This window comes from Arvicanthis niloticus, chromosome 5 (assembly GCF_011762505.2).
Source record: "Arvicanthis niloticus isolate mArvNil1 chromosome 5, mArvNil1.pat.X, whole genome shotgun sequence".
NCBI classification, from domain to species: Eukaryota; Metazoa; Chordata; class Mammalia; order Rodentia; family Muridae; genus Arvicanthis; species Arvicanthis niloticus.
Genome location: NC_047662.1, coordinates 17,474,492 through 17,496,845, shown reverse-complemented (window position 1 = coordinate 17,496,845; position 22,354 = coordinate 17,474,492).

Here is a 22,354-nt window from a genome sequence, read left to right as displayed (position 1 = left end):
TTTCTTTCTACCCTGCCTCACAGTCCTGTGAATGTCCCAGACAATGTCTGGCCTTTCCACCAGCTGCTGTATCTTGATGGGATGTCACCCAACTGTTTGGCCTTTCCTCATCTATTCTGAGGACAAGGACTAACTCAGTACTTTGTCTCTTGGGCTGAGTTTTTGTCAGAAAGCACCCTTGACCTTGACCAAGAGAAAAGGGTTACTTGGCTTAAGCTTCAACATCATAGTCCATCGGTGAAGGAGAGAAAAACAGGAACTCAAGCCGGGCAGGAACCTGGAGGCAGGAGCTGATGCAGAGACCATGGAGGGGTGCTGCTTACTGGCTCCCCCCCCAACCCCTGCTTGCTCATCCTGCTTTCTTATAGAACCCAGGACCACCAGTTCAGGGATGGCACACGCTCAGTGGGCTCCCCCATCAGTCACTAATTAAGAGAAGCCTACAGGCTCGTCTACAGACTAGTCTTATGAAAGCATTTTCTCAGTTGAAGCTCCTTCCTCTCTGATGACTCTAGCTTGTGTCAAGTTGACATGAAACTGGCTATCATAGGGTCCCCAACTCTCCCTCATCTGTAGTTTTGGTTCAGACATCTACTCCTTGTCTCTCATAGTGACAGCATCGCCATTTCTCTCGAAGATGCCTCAACTCCAGCCTTTTTTTAAAAAAAATAATTTATTTTTATTTCATGTGCATTGCGTTTTGCCTGTGTGTGTCTGCATGAGTGTGTCAGATCTTGGAGTTACGGACAGTTGTGAGCTGCTATGTAGGCGCTGGGAATTGAATCCTCTCAAAGTCAGTGCTCTTAACCACTGAGCCACCTCTCCAGCCCCCTCAACTCCAGCTTGAATGTGGCGCTGGAGATGAACCTGAAGCCATTCCTACCTGTGGGGATGGATGTGTAACCCAGGTCTGATCAATGAACAATGCCAAATCAGCAGCAGGCATGGGACCCAGTGAGACTCTGTCCTGGAGCCTGGTGAGAGCTGTCCAGTGACATGAATGGCGGTGCTGAGGGCAGGTGTGAATCCTGCCCCAGCTGTTAGCCATGCCTCTTACTCCTGAGGATGGGATCCACACAAAGCCATAGGCCAAAGCAAGTCCCAGGAGCTTTGTGCCATCCACTGGGTACAGGCTCGATTCAGTATTCAGTTCCATTAGCCAACACATTCCCTCCCCTGCCTGGACCAGGTTGAATGGGTTTCTATCACAAACATGACTCTTTTATACTCTTTTATTCCTCTGATTGTTTGAATTTTTTTTTTCAAGCCTCCTCTGGTGCTGAGCTTACTTCTCATGGAGTTGTAGCCAAAACTTTAAAAAAAAAAAAAAAAAAGTTCTGTATTATGAGTGTGGTGTGCCCACAGAGCCATCTCACCAACTCCAAACACCAGGATACTGATGAAATTGCTCTGTCTCCCCCCTCTTCTCCTTGTCTACCCCTGTGTAGTACCGCACTCTATTACCTCTCTACATAACTCCCAGGTCTCCATCTCCTCCAGGTCCTGATACCATGCCCATCTCCAGATTCCTGGCTATCAGCACGTCAAAGGCACATGAGAGCTCCTCTAAGGTTTTTCCAGGTTTTGACAGGGTGGTGCTGCGCTGCTCTGACTTACTTCAAACCCATGCCACTCAGGGTGGCCACAGAATCTTGACCCTCCTGCCTCCCCTCCAAAAGGGCTAGGCTCTCAGACATGCTTCCCCACGCCAGGCTTGGAACACTGCTCTATCCAACACCAGCCTGGATGTTTTCCCTCCTCCCTGTCTCTAGGTCCACTGCTGTTTTTACTGCCCTCCAACTCCTCTTCTCTCCTACACACACCAGCTTGGCTGCAGCTCTGAAACCTCCCAGTCATTCCTATGATACTTTGATGGCTAGAGAGATGGCTCAACTAAGAGAGCTAACTGGTTGCTCTTCCAAAGGGCCTACCTTTGATTCTCAGTACCCACATGTAGGTTCACAACTGTCCCATACCGTGCCCCATGTTAGGCGCCAAGGCGCCAAGATGTCCTGGACCATTCCCCACATTGGGACGCCAAGATGTCCCAGCCCACACTGCTCCATGCTGCCCCATGTTTAGGGGCCAAGTGCTCCGGTCCAAGCCGCTGCTCCAGTCCATGGGTCAGTCAACAGGATCTAGCAAGACAGAGGGTCTGATCAAGTCTCCTTTATTGAAAGGAAATCCTGGGTATTTATACACTTTTCCACATGCCTTGCAGGCCTGAACAATCAGGGAAACACAGCTGAAGACACTTTACCACATGCGCCTTGCAGCTGAGGGCACTAAACAGCAAAACAAGCTATGTGAGAAAAACAAGATATTTATCAGAGTGTGCTCAGTTGTTGTGGGCTGTTGAAAAACAAGTCTCTTGTCAGGGTATATGGCTGGAGATGGCCGCAAAGATGATAGCCGCTTTCTGCTAGGAATCGGCTCCCAACACACAACCATCCCAACACACAACCATCTGGAACTCCAGCTCCAGGGTATCCAAAACCCTCTTCTGACCTCCTCAAGTATCAGGCACACATACACCATACACAGACATACATGGGAGCAAAACTCATACTCATAAGAAAATAAAATAAGGGCTGGAGAGATGGCTGGGAGATTAAGAGCACTGGCTGCTTTTCCAGAGGTCCTGAGTTCAGTTACCAGCAAACACATGGTAGCTCACAACCATCTATAATGAGATCCGATGCCTTCTTCTGGTGTGTCTGAAGACAGCGACAGTGTACTCATATGCATAAAATAAATAAATCCTAATAAATAAATAAGTAAAATAGCTATCTTTTAATTTAAAGAATGCCATGGGGCCTGCAAGATGGCTCAGTGGGTACAGCACTTGCTGCACAAGCCCGATGACCTGAGTTCAATCTCAGAACCTACAGAAAGGTGGAAGGCGAGAGCTGACCCCCGAGAGTTGTCCTGCCTCCACAGGTACATCTGAGTGTGCCTGTGCATGAGCAACCACACACTCTCCATGAATGAAATGTTTTAATGTGTAAACTTCAAGTTCGCCAGGCAGTGTGGTGCATGCCTTTAATCCCAGCACTTGGGAGGCAGAGGCAGGTAGATTTCTGAGTTCGAGGCCAGCCTGGTCTACAGGGTGAGTTCCAGGACAGCCAGGCTTACATAGAGAAACCCTGTCTTGAAAAACCAAAAAAAAAAAAAAAAAAAAAAAAAAAAAAAAAAAAAAAAGTTCAAGTTCAGCCTGAGCTGCAGGAGAACTTGTCTCAGAAGAAAATGATGTGACAAGTTATAGCTAAGAGGGAGATCATTTGCCTTGAATACATATTTGACCCTCACAACACACACACACACACACACACACACTGCACAATGACACGTGAATGAACAGAATGGCACTCTTTCCACAAAGCCAACTGTCCCTGCCACTGCCCAAAGTGATCCTTGCTGCTTCAAAAGCCCCAGAGCACTATGGATGCCCTTGGGTAAGTTGAGTAAGCCCTAATATTCTCTCACAGGTCTGCTCAGGCTGCATCTGTCTCCTGTGAGATCCCAGGGACAAGCAGATGCCTTGAACATAACCCATGAGATGAGCAGGAGGAGCCTTGAGACTTTAAGTGTACCCTACCTGTCCCCAGTGCCTGTGGAGAAGCAGGAAGATCCAGGCCCTGCATAAAGGAACTTCCCTGTGATCTGTGTTCCTGGGATTTCCCTCAGTGAACCCTAACTGAACATTTTCCCATGATTCATAGATGGTAAAAGTACAAGAAGAAAAAAACATAACCATTATCATAAACACCAAGCTACTGGCATCATCCAAGGGGGCTTCCATCTGGAAGGGAATGGGAGATGCAGCAGGACAGCTCAAGGCTTGAGGACCAAGGCATGGACATTTGCTTCGTGATCATCCATCATTTTTGCATCTGTTTTATAAGTTGATTTTTCTCATAAATAATATTTCATAAATTTTATTTCATGAAGATTATATTAAAGTATCTTTTAGCCAAGCACAATGGCAAACACTTCTAATCCTACACATGGGAGACAGAGGCAGGAGAATTTCCACTACTAATGCTAGGTCAGCCTGTGCTGGCCTTTTTAAATAAGTAAAGATGGCCTGGCGGTGGTGGTGCACACCTGTAATCCCAGCGCTACGGAGGTAGAGGCAGGCGGGTCTCTGTGAGTTTGAGGCCAGTCTGGTCTATAGAGTGAGCTCCAGGACAGTCAAAGCTACAGAAAAATCCTGTCTCGAAAACCAAAGAGAAAGAGAGAGAGAGAGAGAGAGAGAGAGAGAGAGAGAGAGAGAGAGAGAAACAGAAACAAAACCAAACAAAACAGGATGATTGATAAGCATAGATTGCACCCCATCAAAGAATCTTCTCTTTGCAACAGATGGAGACCACTACAGAAAACTTCAACCAACCAAGACACAGAGTTGTGCAGTCCCAACGGATCCACGTACAAAACACTTTCACACCTAAGGCTCAGGGAACAACATGGAAGAAGGGACGAGAGAGTGTATGAGCCAGAGAATGGGAGACTTTGCTGAGAGATTGTACCTCCTGATAACATCAGAAGCTATGCTTGTAAAGCCTCACCAACATGGCTGCCCTAACATAAGCTGAAAAGAGAGGACACTAACATGCCACTCGGAAGGGGGAAAGCCCATGAGACAACAAGCCTACAAAAAGAAGTACAGGCATCTGAATCGAGCTGTGGAAGGAGAGGTGATCCTCCCTCGGGAAGAGCATACCAACTGGTTGTCCAGCGCCAAGTGGCCAGCCCAAAAAACACATACACAAATGGCATTATATGGACCCAACAGGTTATATTTAGAAATGTGCACACCAAATACTTATATGTATGTAGTAACATGAAAAAATGGAGGAGGGGGAGAGAGAGAGAGAGAGAGAGAGAGAGCCATAAAATTGAAGGAGATCACATAAAATTGAAGATCAGGTAGTAGTGGTTTGGAGGAAGGGAGGGAGGGAGGGAAGGGAGAAATGTTATAATTAAATTACAATCTCAAAAATTACAAAAAAAAAAAAGAAAAAAAGGGCTGGAGAGATGGCTCAGTGGTTAAGAGGACTGGCTGCTCTTCTAGAGGTCTTGAGTTCAATTCTCAGCAATCACAGGGTGGCTCACAACCATCTATAATGGGATCCGGTGCCCTCTTCTGGTGTGTCTGAAGACAGCTACAGTGTACTCATATATGTAAAATAAATAAATAAATTTTTTTAAAAAAATTACAAAAAAAAGTAAAAAGAAAGAGAGGAGAGATCGCTCAGGAGTTAACAGTCCTGCTTTTTTTTTGTTTGTTTGTTTTTTGTTTGTTTTTTGAGACAGGGTTTCTCTGTGTAGCCCTGGCTGTCCTGGAACTCACTCTGTAGACCAGGCTAGCCTCGAACTCAGAAATCCGCCTGCCTCTGCCCCCCAAGTGCTGGGATTAAAGGCATGCGCCACTACTGCCCGGCTTAACAGTCCTGCTTTTCCTCTAGAGGACCAGGGTTCAGTTACCAGCATTCACATGGGAGCCCACAACTGTAACACCAGTTGAAGAGGACCCAGCACTCCCTTCTGGCCTCCTGGGGCCCCACACAGTTGTGGTACACAGATATGTATGCAAACAAAACACCTAAACACATAAATAAAAATTAATAGATACTTTTTTAAGAAGAGCCTGTGACATTATTGAACCTGCCACCAAGCCTGACAACCTGAGTCCAATCTCGAGGACCCATGTGGTGTAAGGAGAGAACCAACTGACAAACTGTCCTTTGACATTCACTCTTAAGCTCTGGCATGAGCTGCCACCTCACCCCACAAGTGAATAAATAAATATAATTTTTTTAAAAAGCAGGTATGAGCTGGGCAGTGGTGGCGCATGCCTTTAATCCCAGCACTTGGGAGGCAGAGGCAGGCGGATTTCTGAGTTCGAGGCCACCTTGCTCTACAGAGTGAGTTCCAGGACAGCCAGGACTACACAGAGAGAAACCCTGTCTTGAAAACCAAAAAAAAAAAAAAAAAGATGCCATTGCCTATCTATGCTTCTAGCACTTGGGAGGTAGAGACAGGAGAATCAGGGGTTCCAGGTCATCCTTGGCTACATATTTATGTAGCAAGCTTGCAGCCAGTCCGAACCTGGGCCTTAAAAAGAAAATCACGCTGGGCAAGTGGCACACATCTTTAATCCAGAGCTTGGGAGGCAGAGGCAGGTGGATCTCTGAGTTTCAGGCCAGTCTGGTCTACAGAGTGAGTTCCAGGATAGCCAGGGCTACATAATGAAACCCTGCCTTAAAATTCTAACAGGGATGTGCCTTACTTGGTACAGTGTTAACCTAGCGTGCACAAAGCCCTGGGTTTGATCCCTAACACCATGTAAAATTGGGAGTAGAGGTACTCTCTCTTAGCACTTGGGAGGCAGTGGAGATAGGAAGACCAGAATTTCAAGGCTATCCATGACTACCCAGCCTAGGCCTTGCTAGGAGCCCCACCCTGCCGCTGGGTTCCAGCTGCCCTGCAGGAGTGGCCAGCCACCCTCTGTGGCCATGCAGCTGCTGCAACCACAGCCTGCTCCACGACCCAGGCATCTACGCCCTGTGCAGCCCCTCCCCCTATCCTCCCCAATCTGTGCCCACAACAATAGGCTTGTCCAGGGACCTGGACCTTTCCTGGAGTTAAAGAAACGAGGACTCACTGAACCTGTTCTCTGACTTTCCTTTGACTGGCCCAGGCTTGCCCACTTCATCTCGAGATGAAGCTAGGTGACTAAAGGCAAACAACATGGTGGACAAGGGAAAGTGAAGAAGAAAAAAAGAAATAGCCAAGCTTCCCTGCTGTCATTTCCGTAGGACTCAGTGAGATCCCCACATACAGGTTGAGCTCTAAGAGGAAAGCAGTCTGAGAACTGCTCTTATGGGCAGTTAATTGTTTTTATTCTGGCACTTCTGAAATACCTTCAGCATCCATAGCTCCTCCTGGCCTTTGGAACAAAACCGGGAGCCTATAATCTATGAGGCCCTCAACAACTGGCCTTGTGCACCTCGATACCTCATCTGGACCACATGCTTGCTCACTGAGCTCCAGCAAGCTGCGTTCTTTGCCGTTCCTCACAAGGATGTTTATCATCTGTCGCTCAGCTGGTTCATCCCCCTACCGGTCTTAGCCGGAAGCTTGTCTCTTTAAGGACATCCATTCCTGATGGGGTGTAAGTGGCGCCCCAGCCCTGGTTTACCACACTGCTTCACTTCCCTCTAGGGGTTTATCACAATCTCCAATGATCTCACTTCCTTACTTTTCTTCTGCTCCGTCTCCACCGGTTAAAAAGGTTGTCCAAGGACTTCCGGCCAGGCAGCACCCCAAAACAGTGCACTCGCCCTCAGCCATGCTCATTGATGCTCTTTTTGTTTGGCAATGTCATGGAATCAGCTGACAGCCAGCGACCAGTGAATGGAAATGAAAATGTGGCACATGTAGCCAACAGAATATTATTCAGGCATAAAGGAAAACATAGAGAACATTATATATTAAGTCAGGCTCAGAGAGATTGACGCCAGATATGCTTTCCTGAGTGTAGACCCTGGACTCTAGCTGTCACAAATGTGAATCCATGTAGGAATGGATCGGCGTGAAGGGCAGGAGATTAAGAAGGGAACCTGTGAGAAGTGAGGGAGAGAAAGACAAAAGAACAAAACAGAAGAAGACATACAGCAGGGAGAGGAGGGTGGAGGGCCGATGAGAGGGCACAGAGCCCCATGGAGGTGCTGCTAAGCATGACAACCTGAGTTCTAGCCCCAGGACCCCCCTAAGTGCAGAGATTTCAGATCCAGCAAGAAGTCTTTCTAAAGAGGTTTGTTGACCCTGGGAAAGAGAAAGCCAAAGAGAGATGGGAAAGAGGTAAGACTAGAACTCAGTGTGTAAAATATACAAATAAGAGGTTAAAAACAAGACAAAAAGGCCGGGCAGTGGACACGCCTTTAATGCCAGCACTTGGGAGACAGAGGCAGGCAGGCGGATTTCTGAGTTCAAGGCCAGCCTGGTCTACAGAGTGAGTTCCAGGACAGCCAGGGCTATACAGAGAAACCCTATCTTGGAAGAAAAAACGAAAAAGAAAAAACAACAACAACAACAACAACAAAAAAAAACAATAAATAAATCTTACAAAAAAAAAAAAAAAAGCACTAATTATCATGCCACAGACCTTTGACCATAGCACTCAGGAGGCAGACAAGTGCATTTCTCTGTGTGTGTGTGTGTGTGTGTGTGTGTGTGTGTGTGAGAGAGAGAGAGAGAGAGAGAGAGAGAGAGAGAGAGAGAGGCGCAGAGGCAGCCGGGGGAGGGGTGAGGTGAGATTGTAGATTGCCCTGTTTTAAGAGCTGCTCAGAACAGGATGCAAAAGGCAGCTGAGAAAGAGAGAAAGAATGACTTGATTCTCCCTGAGCTGCAGGCTCAGACACTACCACAACGGGTGCTGACTGAGATGGTCTTCACCTCAGGTGCTATTCTAGGCTGCACCTACCTGAGAATGAGGCACAGAAGTGAGACAGATAGAGGAGCCTTTTCAAAGACGAGGTATAGTGTGTGTGAACTCACATATTCGATTAGGCCTTAGAAGTGATCATGGAGCCCCAAGATGTTAAGCAGCAGGGTGTGGTGACTCATGCCTGCAATCACAACACTCCAGAGCCTGAGGCAGGAGGATTGCCATCAGTTGGAGGCCAGCTCCGATTTGAGTTCCAGAGCATCCTGGACTACTGTTATGAGACCTTGTTTGAAAGAAAACAACAAAAACAAACAAACAAACAACCCACTAAATTTCAGCTGACTAGGGGCGGAGTTTGTGGCCAGAGGAAGTGGCTGCCTGAGCTGAGTTAGTGGCTTCCTGCCTAGGAAACACACCCAATTTCTGTGCTGGGCAGTCACAGTTGTTGCTAAGTACCCAAGAGCCCTCCAGCTTTCAAACAGAGAAGCCAAAAGCTGAGGAGGAAGTAGCCGCTGGTGAACCCTCCCCCATTCCTCCTCCTCTTCTTCTTCTTGGTTTTATTTCTAGCCCTGTCCCCATCACAGGAAGCAGCAATTTCTTTTACTTCTTGTTCCCACCATAGTATAACATTTGATGATCATCTCTAAACTGAAGTTCTTTGTGACCGTCTAAGATCAGGGAGCAACCACGAGCTTCCCACCCTGTTCTGGTGCTAGGCTAGTTACAGGAATGAAGAGACTGCTCCTCCCGGAGCCAGAAGCATAAGCCAGGAGGATGTGCTGCTGCTGTAGAGACAAACCTAGACCAGGAGGTGAACCCTAGGCATACGATACATATTTGCTGAAGAGAAGGGACTGAGACAGAATCAAGTCCTAAAACATCACAGGAGCATACCGGGGGGTCCTTCGAATGTTGCTTCAGGCCAGAAACCGCAAAAGAAGCCACTAGTGTCTGTTATAAAGAACGAAGGGCTGGCCAGTGGATAGTGACACATGCCTGTAATCCCAGTACTTAGGAGGCAGAGATAGTTAGATCTCTGTGAGTTCAAGGCCAGCCTGATCTACAGAGAGAGTTCTAGGACAGTCAGGGCCACACAGTGGAAACCCTGTCTTGAAAACAAAACCAAGAAAGACAGAGGGAGCTGGTTGGGAACTGTTGAAATGGCTTGGCAGTTAAAAACACTGGCTGCTCTTGCAAAAGACCCATGGGTTTGGCTTCTAGCACTCACATGGCAGCTCACAATCATCTGTAACCTCTAACTCCAATTTCCAGGGAATCAAACTTCTGCTTCCGGTATCCATGGGTATCACATGCACACTTGAAGTGCACACATGTACATGTAGGCAAGGCACACATACACATACATTTTAAATAGCAATAATAAAAGGAGCTGGGGGTAGCCCAGTGGCAAAATGCTCACCTAGCATGCAAGAGATCCAGGATTTGGTCACCAGGAAGCGATGAAGGGAGCCAGACATGGCAGTAAACACCCGTAACCCCAGCACTTGGGACGCTGAGGCAGAATCATAAATTCTAAGCCAGCCCGCACTACAGAGTGTGAACCAGTCAGTACAAAGGAGAGAAAGGGGAGAGGAAGGGAAAGAAAGCTGGAGGTGCTGCTGGCACCTGTAATCCTAGGACAAGGCCGAAAGACAAGGAGTTCAAGGTCACCCATGGTTACATAGCTAGTTCAAGACCACCATGAGGCTATTATGAAACTGTCTCAAAACAAAAACAGAGGAGCCAGTAAAGTGTCTCATCGGTAAAGGTGCTTGCCACTGGTGCACGCTTTTAATCCCCGCACTTGGGATGCAGAGGCAGGTGGATCTCTTGTGAGTTTGAGGCTAGCCTAATCTACAAAAAGAGTCCAGGACAGGCAGGGCTCTGTTACACAGAGAAGCCATGTCTCGAAAAGCCACCCCCCCTAAAAAAAAAGCGGGGGGGAGGGCCTGCTGTTTGCTGTATAAATGTGCAACATAAATTCAATCCCTGGGATCCCTGTAGAGGTGACAGGAAAGAGCCGACTCCACAACGTTGTCTCCTGACCTCTGCACATGTGCCCACATACTTATCATAAATACAAATTAAACTAAAAAGTGGTATGGGAAGATGGCTCTGTGGGTAAAGTGCTTTCAAGCAAGCATGAGGACCTGAGCTTGAATCCCAGGCACCCAGGTAAAGACACGAGCAGTAATGCCTATCTGTAATCATCTTATGGTCAGGTGGGAGCAGGGGAAATCTCTGGAAGTTCTTGTGCCCACTATCCTGTCATATGCAGCAGAAATTCAGTAAGATATTCTGCCCCAAATAGCATGAAAAGCAAGGAGAGGGGGTCTCTACAGAAGCATAATGCATGAGGAGCACACGCTAAGAAAGACATATTACCATAGTAACACAAGCCATAGTCCCAACCACACGGGGGCAGGGAGATCACTTGAGCTTAGAAGCTAGAGGCTTGTATGAGCATCATAGTGAAATTCCAGCTATTAAAAAAGAGAGCGAGATAATGAATAGATGAACAGGAGTTGGGCAGCAGAGCCCGTGGGGGGGGGGGGGAGAGGGGGATTGGGGAAGAAAGTCCATTGCCTGCATGCTGCATGACAGTGGGCACAGGAGTTGGCTGGCAGAGCCCGTGGGAGGCAAAGGGGTGGGGGAAGAAATGTCCACTACATGCATGGCAGTGGGCAGAAAGAGAATGCAAGCTGAAATAGGACCATTGTCTGTCCTTGTGCTGAACTGCCCATGAAAAGCAATCACACGTGACACTTCTGGGAAGGCTATCCGCCATCAAGTCCCTGGCCCCATCACGGTGGACTTCCTCAAGGCCCATCTTCTGCCACTCCTGGAGCTGGATTCCTCCCCAGGGGGGCAGCAGGAACCGGCAATCCACCTATGCTCAGGAAAGCACTGCCCAGGACCTTGTTTTCCAGGGCACTGGCCAGTTGTGAGGATTCTCAGATGACATGTGACCCCAGCACTGGTTTTGACCAACAGTCTTTAAGTAGGATTGGTTTTCAACAGTGCAAGACATTTTAGAAACAAACAAACAAACAAAAAAGTACAGGTATTTCTTCCAGATGGTCCCCATTACTTCCCCATTGCTTGCAAGGCTACATATTTTTAGGGATTTTTTTTTAGAACTGGGGTCTGTACTGACTCAAGAAATGGCCTGAGGGTGGGGGTGGATGGCGCTCAGTTGGTACAGTGCTCACCTAATACCCACAAGGCCCTGCAATCCAGCCCCAGAACCACATAACTGGTCTGGGTGGCACTAGCACTTAGGAAGTGGAAGATGGGGTCAGAGGTTCAATGCCATCTCCAGGCTAATAGTGAGTTTGCCTCTTCTGGGCTGAGCTACATGAAATGTAGCTCAAGGAATGCATCTGTCTCAAGAAATGAAGTAAGAGACACAGGTAGGAATTGTGGATAACATTGACCAGATGCATGAAGTCAGCATAAGGGCCATCTCAGGGACCAGTGAAGATGTAGGGAACCCCTCCCCACTGAGAGGGCTCAGGCCACAAAAACTGGACAGCCTCCTCATTCCACTGGGGTGGGTCAAAGAATCCCGTGTAAACTCACTTCTTTGCAAAGAGCTGGTACTTCAGGGTTTCTGGGAGACAGCACTGGTTTCCTTGCGTATGGAGCCTGAACCCCGGCTCTATCCTTCCCCCCTTCCCCCTTCAGCCCCAGCTGAGCCTCAGAGATTTGACTCTGAACTTGTCTGAACTTGTGACCTTGTGTGTTCATGCACGCTACACAACCCTCTAAGCTACATCTGCAATCCTCACTTTTCTTTTATGAGACAGGGCTTACCTTACTAAGTTTCCTAAGCTAGTCTTGAACTTGCAACCCTCATCTTTCATTTTGTTTTGTTTTGTTTTGTTTTGTTTTGTTTTGTTTTGTTTTGTTTTTCGAGACAGGGTTTCTCTGTGTAGTCCTGGCTGTCCTGGAACTCACTCTGTAGACCAGGCTGTCCTGGAACTGAGAAATCTGCCTGCCTCTGCCTCCCAAGTGCTGGGATTATAGGCGTGTGCCACCACTGCCCGGCTACCCTCATCTTTCTAAGTAGCTGGCATTAAGGTACAAGCCACCACACTTGGGCTGACTTTACATCTCTTACTAGAAAGAAGCCATATGGGTGCTGTGGTGGTTTAAATGAGAACAACCCACAGAGGCTCACATGTGTGAACGCTTGGTCCCCTGTGAGTGGAACTGTTTGGGAAGGATTAGGAGATGCAGTCTTGTTAGAGTAAATATGACACTGTTGAAGAAGGTGTGTCACTGGGGGTGGCCTTGAAGTTCCAAAGGCCCATGCCAGGCCCAGTCTCACCTCTCTCCGCCTAATGCCTGTGGATCAGCAATGGCGCTCTCAGTTGCTTCTCCCCCACCATGGCTGCCTGCCTAACTCTCTAAAGCTGTAAGCAAGGGAACAATTAAACGATTCTCCTGAGTGAGCCTCCTAAATCCTGAGATTTTATATGTATGTATGCCTGCCACCATGCATGACTCAAATTTATTTCCTCTTTTTAAAAAAGCAAAGCTCCATTTTGGTGCGGTGGCACACACCTTTAATCCTGGCACTCCATAGGCAAAAGTAGGCAGATCTCTGAGTTCAGGGCTAGCCTAGTCTACAAAGTGGTCCCTGTTGCAGAAAACAACAACAACAAAAACCACCACCACCAACAAATCAAAAAAGAAATCAACTTTGGGTTGGGATATGGCTCAGCATCAGAAGTCTTACCTAGAATTTAGGAGCCCTAACTCTTCAGTCCCTAGTAACACACACACACACACACACACACACACAATACACACACACACAATACACACACACAATACATGCACACGCGCACACACACACACAGAGGAAATCTGAGATCTATCCTCCGGTGTCCATTTTGAACTTGCCCTCCACTAAGCCAGAAGTTCTTAATCAGCATTTTTCTTTTCATGTGTGTATGTGTGGTGTTCATGAGTGCATGTTTTGGTGTGTGGGCGGGTGCACATACACATGTGTATGCATGCATGTAAAGGCTTAAGAGGGTTGATGTCAGGAATCATCCTCCATGGCTCTTCCATCTTATTGATCCAGGTAGGATCTGTCCCTCAAATCCAGAGCTCACTGATAAGGCTGGACTCTGTTGCCTGCAGTCTCTACCTTCGGAGACTGAAATTACAGGTGGGCTTCCATGCCCACCTGGCATTTACATAGGTTCTGGAATTCAAGCTCCAATTCTCATGCTTGCCCGACAAGGACTTAACAGCTGAGTCACCTTCCTAGCCCCACCCAGGGCTAATTTTATATGAGCCATATCCCCAGCCCAAAGCTGACAATACTGGAAACAAGCTAGGTTGTTATGTGTGGGAGGATGTTATTAGCATGTATGTGATGGGTATAGGTGAGGGATGTTACTGAACACACTCACAATCATGGGACAAGCCCCCATGCCAATCAAACCTTGTCCAAAATGCGAACAGTGCCAGGACTGGGAACATATTCCCCAGCACAACCCACTCTAGAGAAACCTTTCTGCCCGGTGGCCACCATTCCTTTCGGACCTGAAGATCTCCTGCAAGCTTGGCATCACTTGAGGCTGGCTTTCTGCTTGGGAGTGGGGTACCACTCATCCTGCTGATGTCTGTGCTTCCTAGGTTTCCAAGGTCCAATGTAATCATAACACTTGGGAGGCAGAGGCAGAAAGAGGAACTCAAGCCCAGGCTGTGTTTCGGAATAAGACTCTGTCCACAATGCCCTCCCCTAAATTCTTGTAAATGAAAGAAAAGAAACTTCAGTGGCCTGGCCATAAAAATCTCTGAAGGCTGGGGCTATAGCTCAGTTGACAGAGCGCTTGCTCAACAAGCAAGAAGTCCTGATTTCAGTATCTAGCACTGCATAAATGCAGTGTGGTGAGGCACACCAGTAATTCAGGCACTCTGGAGGTACAGATAAGACAATTCAAAAACTCAAGGTCACCCTTGCCTATGTACTAAGTTCTAGGCCGACCTGGGATGTGAAGTGAGATCCTGTTTCAACCAACCAAAAAGCTAACTGGAGTTAGTAAAGGCACTGACCCAAGTCCGAAGCCCCTGCACTCCCATGCCTTTGTCTAGGAAGTGCACCTTTTATCCTGTGATCCACTGGAGGTCAGTTGAGATGTCACTTCCCAACTTGGATATGCTCTTTCTTCCCTGTTTTTAAGATTGTTTAAAAGCAAGAAACCTGTTAGGGTGATAACCAACACTTGAAATCCTTTTACTTGGGAGGGTCAGCAGCATAAGGTCATCCTTGGCTACATGGTGATTTCCAGGCCAGCCTGGGCTACATGAAACTGCCTCAGAATTTAAGATGAAAAAAAGGAGGAGGAAGAGGAAATTTCCACACAATATCTGAAGGTTCCCTCTCTCCTCAAAAACTACTTATTCCCTTAAAACTGAGTTTTTGTGGTGGTTTTTGTTGTCAACTTGACAGAATCTGGAATTCTTGGCATACCGACTCAGGAGGGAGCTTCTAGATCACGGGATTTCTCTGGGGGATTATCTTGATCAGGTTAATTAGTGTGGGAAGACTCATCTTAACTGTGGGCAGGATGCTGTCTTTGTAGGGGGATCCTGGACTGTGTAAGATGAGAAATCGAGTCGAGCAGCAGCGTGCATTCACTGCTGGGTTTCCTGGTGGTGGTTTTCATGGGACCAGCTGCTTCAAGTTCCTGTTGCCTTGACTTCCCCATCATGATGGACTGTGCTTTGAATAGTAGGCTAGACCAAATCCTTTCCCCTTAAGTTGCCTTTAAATTTTTTTTATTACATTAACTTATTCATATGAGTGACACTTGCACCAAGGTGCTCAAGTCTCTCCTTCCATCCCGTGAGTCCAGACTATCAGGCTTGGTACGTGTGTACCTTCCTAAGTTGCTTACATCAGTGACTTTGATCATAACCACAGGAACAGAAACCGAGACACCATGTGTCTATATTCCAGTGCCTAGACAAGTCTCGGAAGCCCAGGAGACCTGCACAGACATCAGCAAGATGAGTGGTACCCCACTCCCAAGCAGAAAGTCAGCCTCAAGTGATGCCAAGTTTGCAGCAGATCTTCAGGTCCAAAAGTCATGGCAGCCACCGGGACTGAAAGGTTTCTCTAGAGTGGGAAAGCAGCTACTGTCCACTTTGCCTGTCACAGCCACCGTTGTGTTGGCTGCTGACCAGAGAGCAGGTCTCCACACACAGGAAGACAAGGTTGACCTGCATTGTGGGCAGGGCAGGGCAGGGCAGGGCAGGGCAGGGCAGAGCAGAGCAGGGCAGGGCAGCAGGCTTCAGAGCAAGTCCCCCACAGGAAGACAGGCAGAACAAAGGGATTGGAAATGCAACAAGAACAAATGAGACGTGGCTCTATCTAGACTGCCTCACCTCTGGTGACCCTGCTTTCTGACCTCACTCAGAGAATCTTAACTGCTCCTAGTTTTAAAAACTTAGGCTGGGACTGTTCCTGTTGACCAGCTAGAGCTCAGCCAGCAGGGCAGCCGGGGCTCCTGTTTCCTGAGCATTCACCCTCTAGCCTCAAAGGCAAGATTCCTAAGAACTAAACTGATCTGTTGCCACAGGACATTTTCTGTTTGGTTTGGTTTGGTTTTCTTTGCTTGAGTCAGGGGTTTTCAGTTAGGCCTGCTTGACCTTGAAATTGCCTGTCTCTGCCTCTATAGAATTGGAATTCCATGTATGAGCCACAGTATCCATTAGGATATTGTTTGTAAAGGGCCAAACTTTCCTTTGAGGCCGAGGCAGGAGGATTCCTGCAAGTTTAAGGCTGGCCTAGTTTACATTAGATATTCTAGGACAGGTATTAGGTAGGGTTACATAATGAGACCTTTTCAAACACACACACACACACACACACACACACACACACAAATACACACATGTACATAGGGTGAGTTGGAGAGTTGGAAGTGGGGTCTTAGTATTTCCAGGGCACTTGAAATGAGCTACTGGTGGGGTTGCAGAAGGTTCCGTTCATACCAAAAACTGAAAATCATAAACTCCCAGTTAAAAGGAGTCAGCTGGAAAAACAAACCACCCAGGACAAGCAGCAGGCTCACTGTCCTAACAAGAGGACAAAGAGACTCTCATTGTCCAATCCCAAGAAACAAAGTTTCCTTAGCCAAAAAAGCAGCACAGTCACAGCTTGGTGGATTTTTATCTCAACCTTCAAAGCCAAGCTCCAAGAAGACAGCGGCTCAGATTTCTCACAGCCGCTGTAGGATCTTGCGTCAAAGGAAGCCTTTGGTGTACCTCTCAGGAGCAGAGGCAGAGCAAGCTGAAACAAGCATTTGTCAGAGATTCTGTCTCCAGGGTGACATCTTGGACACCTGAGCTCTGAGCTCTGAGCCAGAGCAGCTTAGGAACGATCTCTGTGCCAACATCTCCACCATCTCTTCCCTTGCTGTCGGGTCTCAGCCACTGTTGAGGAAATTACAGGACAGTCCCAGGCCCAGCTGCAGAGCCACAGTAGACTGTCCTGAGGATGGGGGAACTTCCTTGTCATGGTCTCAAAATTCTCAACAGTCTTCATCAAGGCTCTCGGGTGGAACCTGGGCCTGGGAGGCCAGTATTAGGACGACTTCTGGCTCTTCAGCCACCTTGTCATTTGGCCATGACCTTATTTGACCATCTGGACTGCTCTTATTTCTTGAGTCTCCATCCTAGAACTGGGGCAGGGGTGGGGGTGGGGAGTGCATTTCAGATTCCTAAGCACAGAGCAAAGTCAAGGGCAACAAGAGCAGACCAGAAGGCTGCTGAGCCACCCTCATCTCCTGGATCTGTACCCCAAGCCTAATGAGATTCATTCATGAAGCCACAACACAGTCTATTTTTATTTTGCTGCTTGCTGAATCATTAGAGACAGTTGAGAAAATGTGTTAATACTGCCGGAGAGCTGGAGACTTTTAAAATGGAAACAGAGAGGAGCGCTGACCTTTTTGTTAGTTTGTAGCCAGGGTCTCATTAAGCTTTGCTCATTGTGCCTTGCTTAAGAATCCCGGCCTTCTAGCGGCCTGAACCCATTCCTCCCTCTTACTATGCTAAGTTTAACACTGGGTTAAGGGAAGAAAACAACAAAACAAAAACCCACCCCACATGGGCAGAAGTATGAAAACCAAAGCCAGAAATTGTGGCACACACTTTTGATCCTAGTACTCAGAGGCAGGGGCAGGTGGTGGATCTCTGAGTTTGACCCAGCCTGGGCTACAGAGGAAGTTCCAGAACAGTCATATCTACATACAGAAACAGTCTCAAAAAAACAAAAAACAAAACATAAAGATTTCTCTCTCTCTCTCTCTCTCTCTCTCTCTCTCTCTCTCTCTCTCTCTCTCTCTCTGTGTGTGTGTGTACATTCACGTGAGACACTGCCCAAATTTGTGTGCATACCCAAAAAGGCCAGAAGAGGGCATCATATCTCCTGGAGCCAGGGTCTCAGACAGTTGTAGGCATGGGTGCTGGGCACTCTCTTAACTCTGAGCCAACTCTCCATCCTGATCTTGAACTTCTGATCCTGGCCCCAGCTCCTGTGGAAGCTTCCTGTACTAAGCCAGCACTCACTCCCTGAGCCTCCTTCCCCTCTCCTTCCCCAAGCCATTTTAAGGGAACATTGTTGGCCAATTCTGAGATAACCTGATGAAAAGGAGAAAACGTTCTATCCACTTACATCTCCTTGGCTGTTCTTTGTTCTTGTTTTAACCATTCTCCAGCTGTTTTGTAATAGAAGAACAGCAAGAGTTTATAATAAACAAACCAACCGACCAGCAAACTCTTACCATTGAGACCATCCAGATGTTTCAGAGGTATAGGTGCTTGCTTGCCACCAAGCCTGACAGCCTGAGTTTGACTCTTTGGACCCACATGGTGGAAGAAGAAAACCTAATTCCCATTAAGTTGTCCTCTGATCTCCACACATGAAATCACAATCACACACACACACACACACACACACACACACACAAATAAATGCAGTTTTAAAAAGCATAGCTTCTATGCTGATGCTGTTTTTCTTTCTTTCTTTCTTTCTTTCTTTTCTTTTTTTTTTTTTTGTTTGTTTTTTTTTTGTTTGTTTGTTTTTCGACAGGGTTTCTCTATAGCTCTGGCTGTCCTGGAACTCACTCTGGAGACCAGGCTGGCCTCGAACTCAGAAATCCACCTGCCTCTGCCTCCCAAGTGCTGGGATTAAAGGTGTGCACCACCACTGGCCGGGGATGCTGTTTTTCAAATCATGTCTTTCATTAACATGGTCCCAATGAACTACCCACTCCCTAATCTTCATAGCAGGAATGTTGGCATTTAAAATTCCTTCTCTCTCAGACAGTTGCTCAGGTTTGTTTCCTAGGCAACAATTGACACAATCAAAAATCATCAACAGTTGCTAGGCCTAGTACCAACACTACCGATGGTCCTGACCTTTGAAAGACAGAGGGAGTTGTTCAAGGTCATCCTCTGCTACACAGGCCAGCCTTTGCTATGAGGAACCCTGTGCTCAAAACTAACTAGCCAGGTGGCCATGGTAATCCCCAGTGGATCTCTATGAGTTTAAAGCCAGTCTGGCCTGCACGTGAATTCCAGGCCAGGTAGGACTACACAGTGAGACTCTGTCTCACTGTCATAGTTTCTCACCTGTTGCTGTGATGAAATATTCAGTTTTTAAGGCTGGGCATGGTGGGGTACGCCTTAAATCCCCAACACTCAGGAGACAGAGACAGATGGATCTCTGTGAGTTCGAGGCCAGCCTGGACTACAAAGCTCAGGATAGACAGGGGCTATTTCAGAGAAACCCTGTCTCAAAAAGCAAACAACAAAAGAGTTGTCATGGTTGTCCTGTCTCTTCATAGCAATAAAACCCTCACTAAGATAAGCAGTCAATGCTCTTAACCACTGAGTCACCTCTCCAGCTCCGTATGATAAAACAATCTGTTACGGGCTGGAGAGATGGCTCAGTGGTTAAGAGCACTTGTTCTTACAGAAGACCCAGGTTCAATTCCCACCACCCACATGGTGATTCACACCACTGTGTAACTCTAGTTCTAGAGGAGCCAACACCCTCTTCTGTGTGTACTAACATGCACATGAAGTACATATACACGTATGTGCAAAGCACTCGTACACAGACAATTAAAATAGTCCAACAAGAGCAACTCAAGGAGAACCATGTTCTGGCTCATGGTCCAAGAGTACATCATCAATGTGTGTAAGTTGAGGCTGCAGGAACTTATAAGCAGACGGTGACATCCTAGTCCCGATCAGAAACAGAGCAGAGAATACATGCTGCCCAGAGTTCCAGACAGAGAACAGTGCTGTCCATGGTGGGAAGGTCTTCCTACCTCTATTAAGGCAATGAAAATAATCCCCACTGGCATGGCCAGAGACTCACCTCCCAGGTGACCCTAGATTCTGCCAAGCTGACATTTAACATTAACCATCACAGTCACCAATACTCACTACCTGTCCTGAACTGAGTATTTTTTGTAAAAAAAAAAAAAAAAACCTGTGTGTGCATCTACACCTGCATGAGCACATGGCCCTCGGAGGCTAGAGGCATCAGATCCCCTGGAGCTGGAGTTATAAATATACACATGGTTGCCCAGCATGAGCTCTGAGAACTGAACTCAGGTCCTCTGCAAGAGCTGTACAGGCTCTTAGTGGCTGAACCATTGGTCCAGTCCCAGAGGACCAGTTCTTAGCACCCGGTTACTAAGCTGCTCTTGAGTTTCCCTGACCCACTATCTAGAGCTTGAATTGATTTTAGTCCCTGTTCTTGGATATTCCTGGAACACATGCCAGGTCTCATTATCTGGCCTTATCCCACTGACCATGGTGGGCTCGTCCTTCCCAAGGTTCTGAGTAATGTAGAATGAGAGGCAAAGGCAGAGCACCCCTTGTTCTTATTAGAGTTCTGATTTGTTATGTGAGGGTATCTGTGGCGGTCAGAGGATAACTTTTGTTCTCTCCTTCCATGTAAGTTCCAGGGACTGAACTCACATCATCATACCTGGCAGCAAGGGCCCTCACCCACTGAGCTGGCTCACTGGTCTGTGGGTACTGCTAGTTTAGTAATGGTCTATGTAGCTAAAGAAATGTTCCTCCAGCTCCAGGGGGTATGTGATGCCTCTGGCCTCCAAGGGCATCTGCATGACTATGTACATACACACACTAATAAAATTTTAAAAAGCAAATCTTTTTTTAAAAGGTGATTTGGTGAGATATAAGATGAATAAGTAAACAAACACACACACAGAAAAAAAAAAAAAAAAAAGATGGTTTGCCGGGCGGTGGTGGCGCACGCCTTTAATCCCAGCACTTGGGAGGCAGAGGCAGGCGGATTTCTGAGTTCGAGGCTAGCCTGGTCTACCGAGTGAGTTCCAGGACAGCCCGGGATATACAGAGAAACCCTGTCTCGAAAAAAAACCAAAAAAAAAAAAAAAAAAAAAAAAAAAAAGATGGTTTGTATACTGAGTGATCATATGTTGGAAACTTGGTTGCCAGGAGAAACCTTTAAGAGGTACACAGAAAAACCCTGTCTCAAAAGAAAAAAAAAAAAAAAACAACAACAACAACAACAAGAAAAATAGAGGTAGGACCTGGTCAAATGTAATGGTGTATCCTGATCCTATAACCCCAGCATAAAGGAGGTAGAAGCAGGAGGATCAAAAGTTCCAGATCAGTCTTCACTTCAAGTTGAGGACAGCCTAAGCTTGTATGAAGCTGTCTTTTTTTTTTTTAAATAAAAAGTAGCACAAAGGTAGGGCCTGGCAGACAATTAGGTCACTGCATGTGGTGCTACCCTTAGGAAGGATTAATACCACTTCCCTGGAAATAGTTCATTGTCTTAACTGTTTTGTGACTGCATCTGTAGCTCAGGCTGGCCTCAGACTGACTGTGTAGCAGAGATGTCCTATAATTTCTGATCCTCTGTCTTTCCCCGAGTGCTAACACTGCAACCTGGGGCCAGCATATGCACTTTACCCAGTGCTGGGGTATTGAGCAGTATTCTCCTGAATACTGTATTCTCCTGAATACTGTTTCATCACTCTACCAATTGAGCCACAGTCCTGCCTGAGTTAGTTCTTTTATTATCTATTTATTTATTGCTAGTTGTTTGCTTTTTTATTTTTCAAGACAGGGTTTCTCTATGTATCCCTTGCTGTCTTAGAACTCACTCTGTAGAACAAACTGGCCTTGAACTCAAAAATCTGCGGCCTGCCTCTGCCTCCCATGTGTTGGGATGACAGGCATGGATCACAATGAGATAGTTCTTTAGAATGAGGTCATAAAATCAGAAATTTGTGCCTTGGTCTCTGTTTCTGTCACCTCATATGATCTTCCCGCAGCATACAAGCTCTTATCGATGTAGTGTCACCTGGAGCTCAGCCAATAAATAGCAGCACCACGCCCTTGAACCTCCAAACCTGTTAGGTAAATGAACCTCTTTTTAAATAAAGTGTCTTGGGTCTGATTTTTTATTTTGTCTTTTTTTTTTTTTTTTTTTTTTTTTTTTTTTTTTTTTTTTTTTTTTCAGAGCTGAGGACCAAACCCAGGGCCTTGCGCTTGCTAGGCAAGCGCTCTACCACTGAGCTAAATCCCCAACCCCCTGATATTTTTTATATAGTCAGAAGATAAAACAAAACAGAACCATAGGGACTTTAGATAAAAAGAAACTATTTAGTCAAGGAAAGGTTGAATTAAATTGGTAGGAAAAAAAAAAGATTCTCGGGTACAAGTGTCCAGCAACTGGTAAATCATTCAAGTGTTATCAACTATTCGGAGGAATACCATGCAGCCTTGCAACAAATGAAGTAAAGCCCAGGAGGCTAAGTCACCCACAGCATAGCAGGATGTAAACAACATACAGGCCAACAG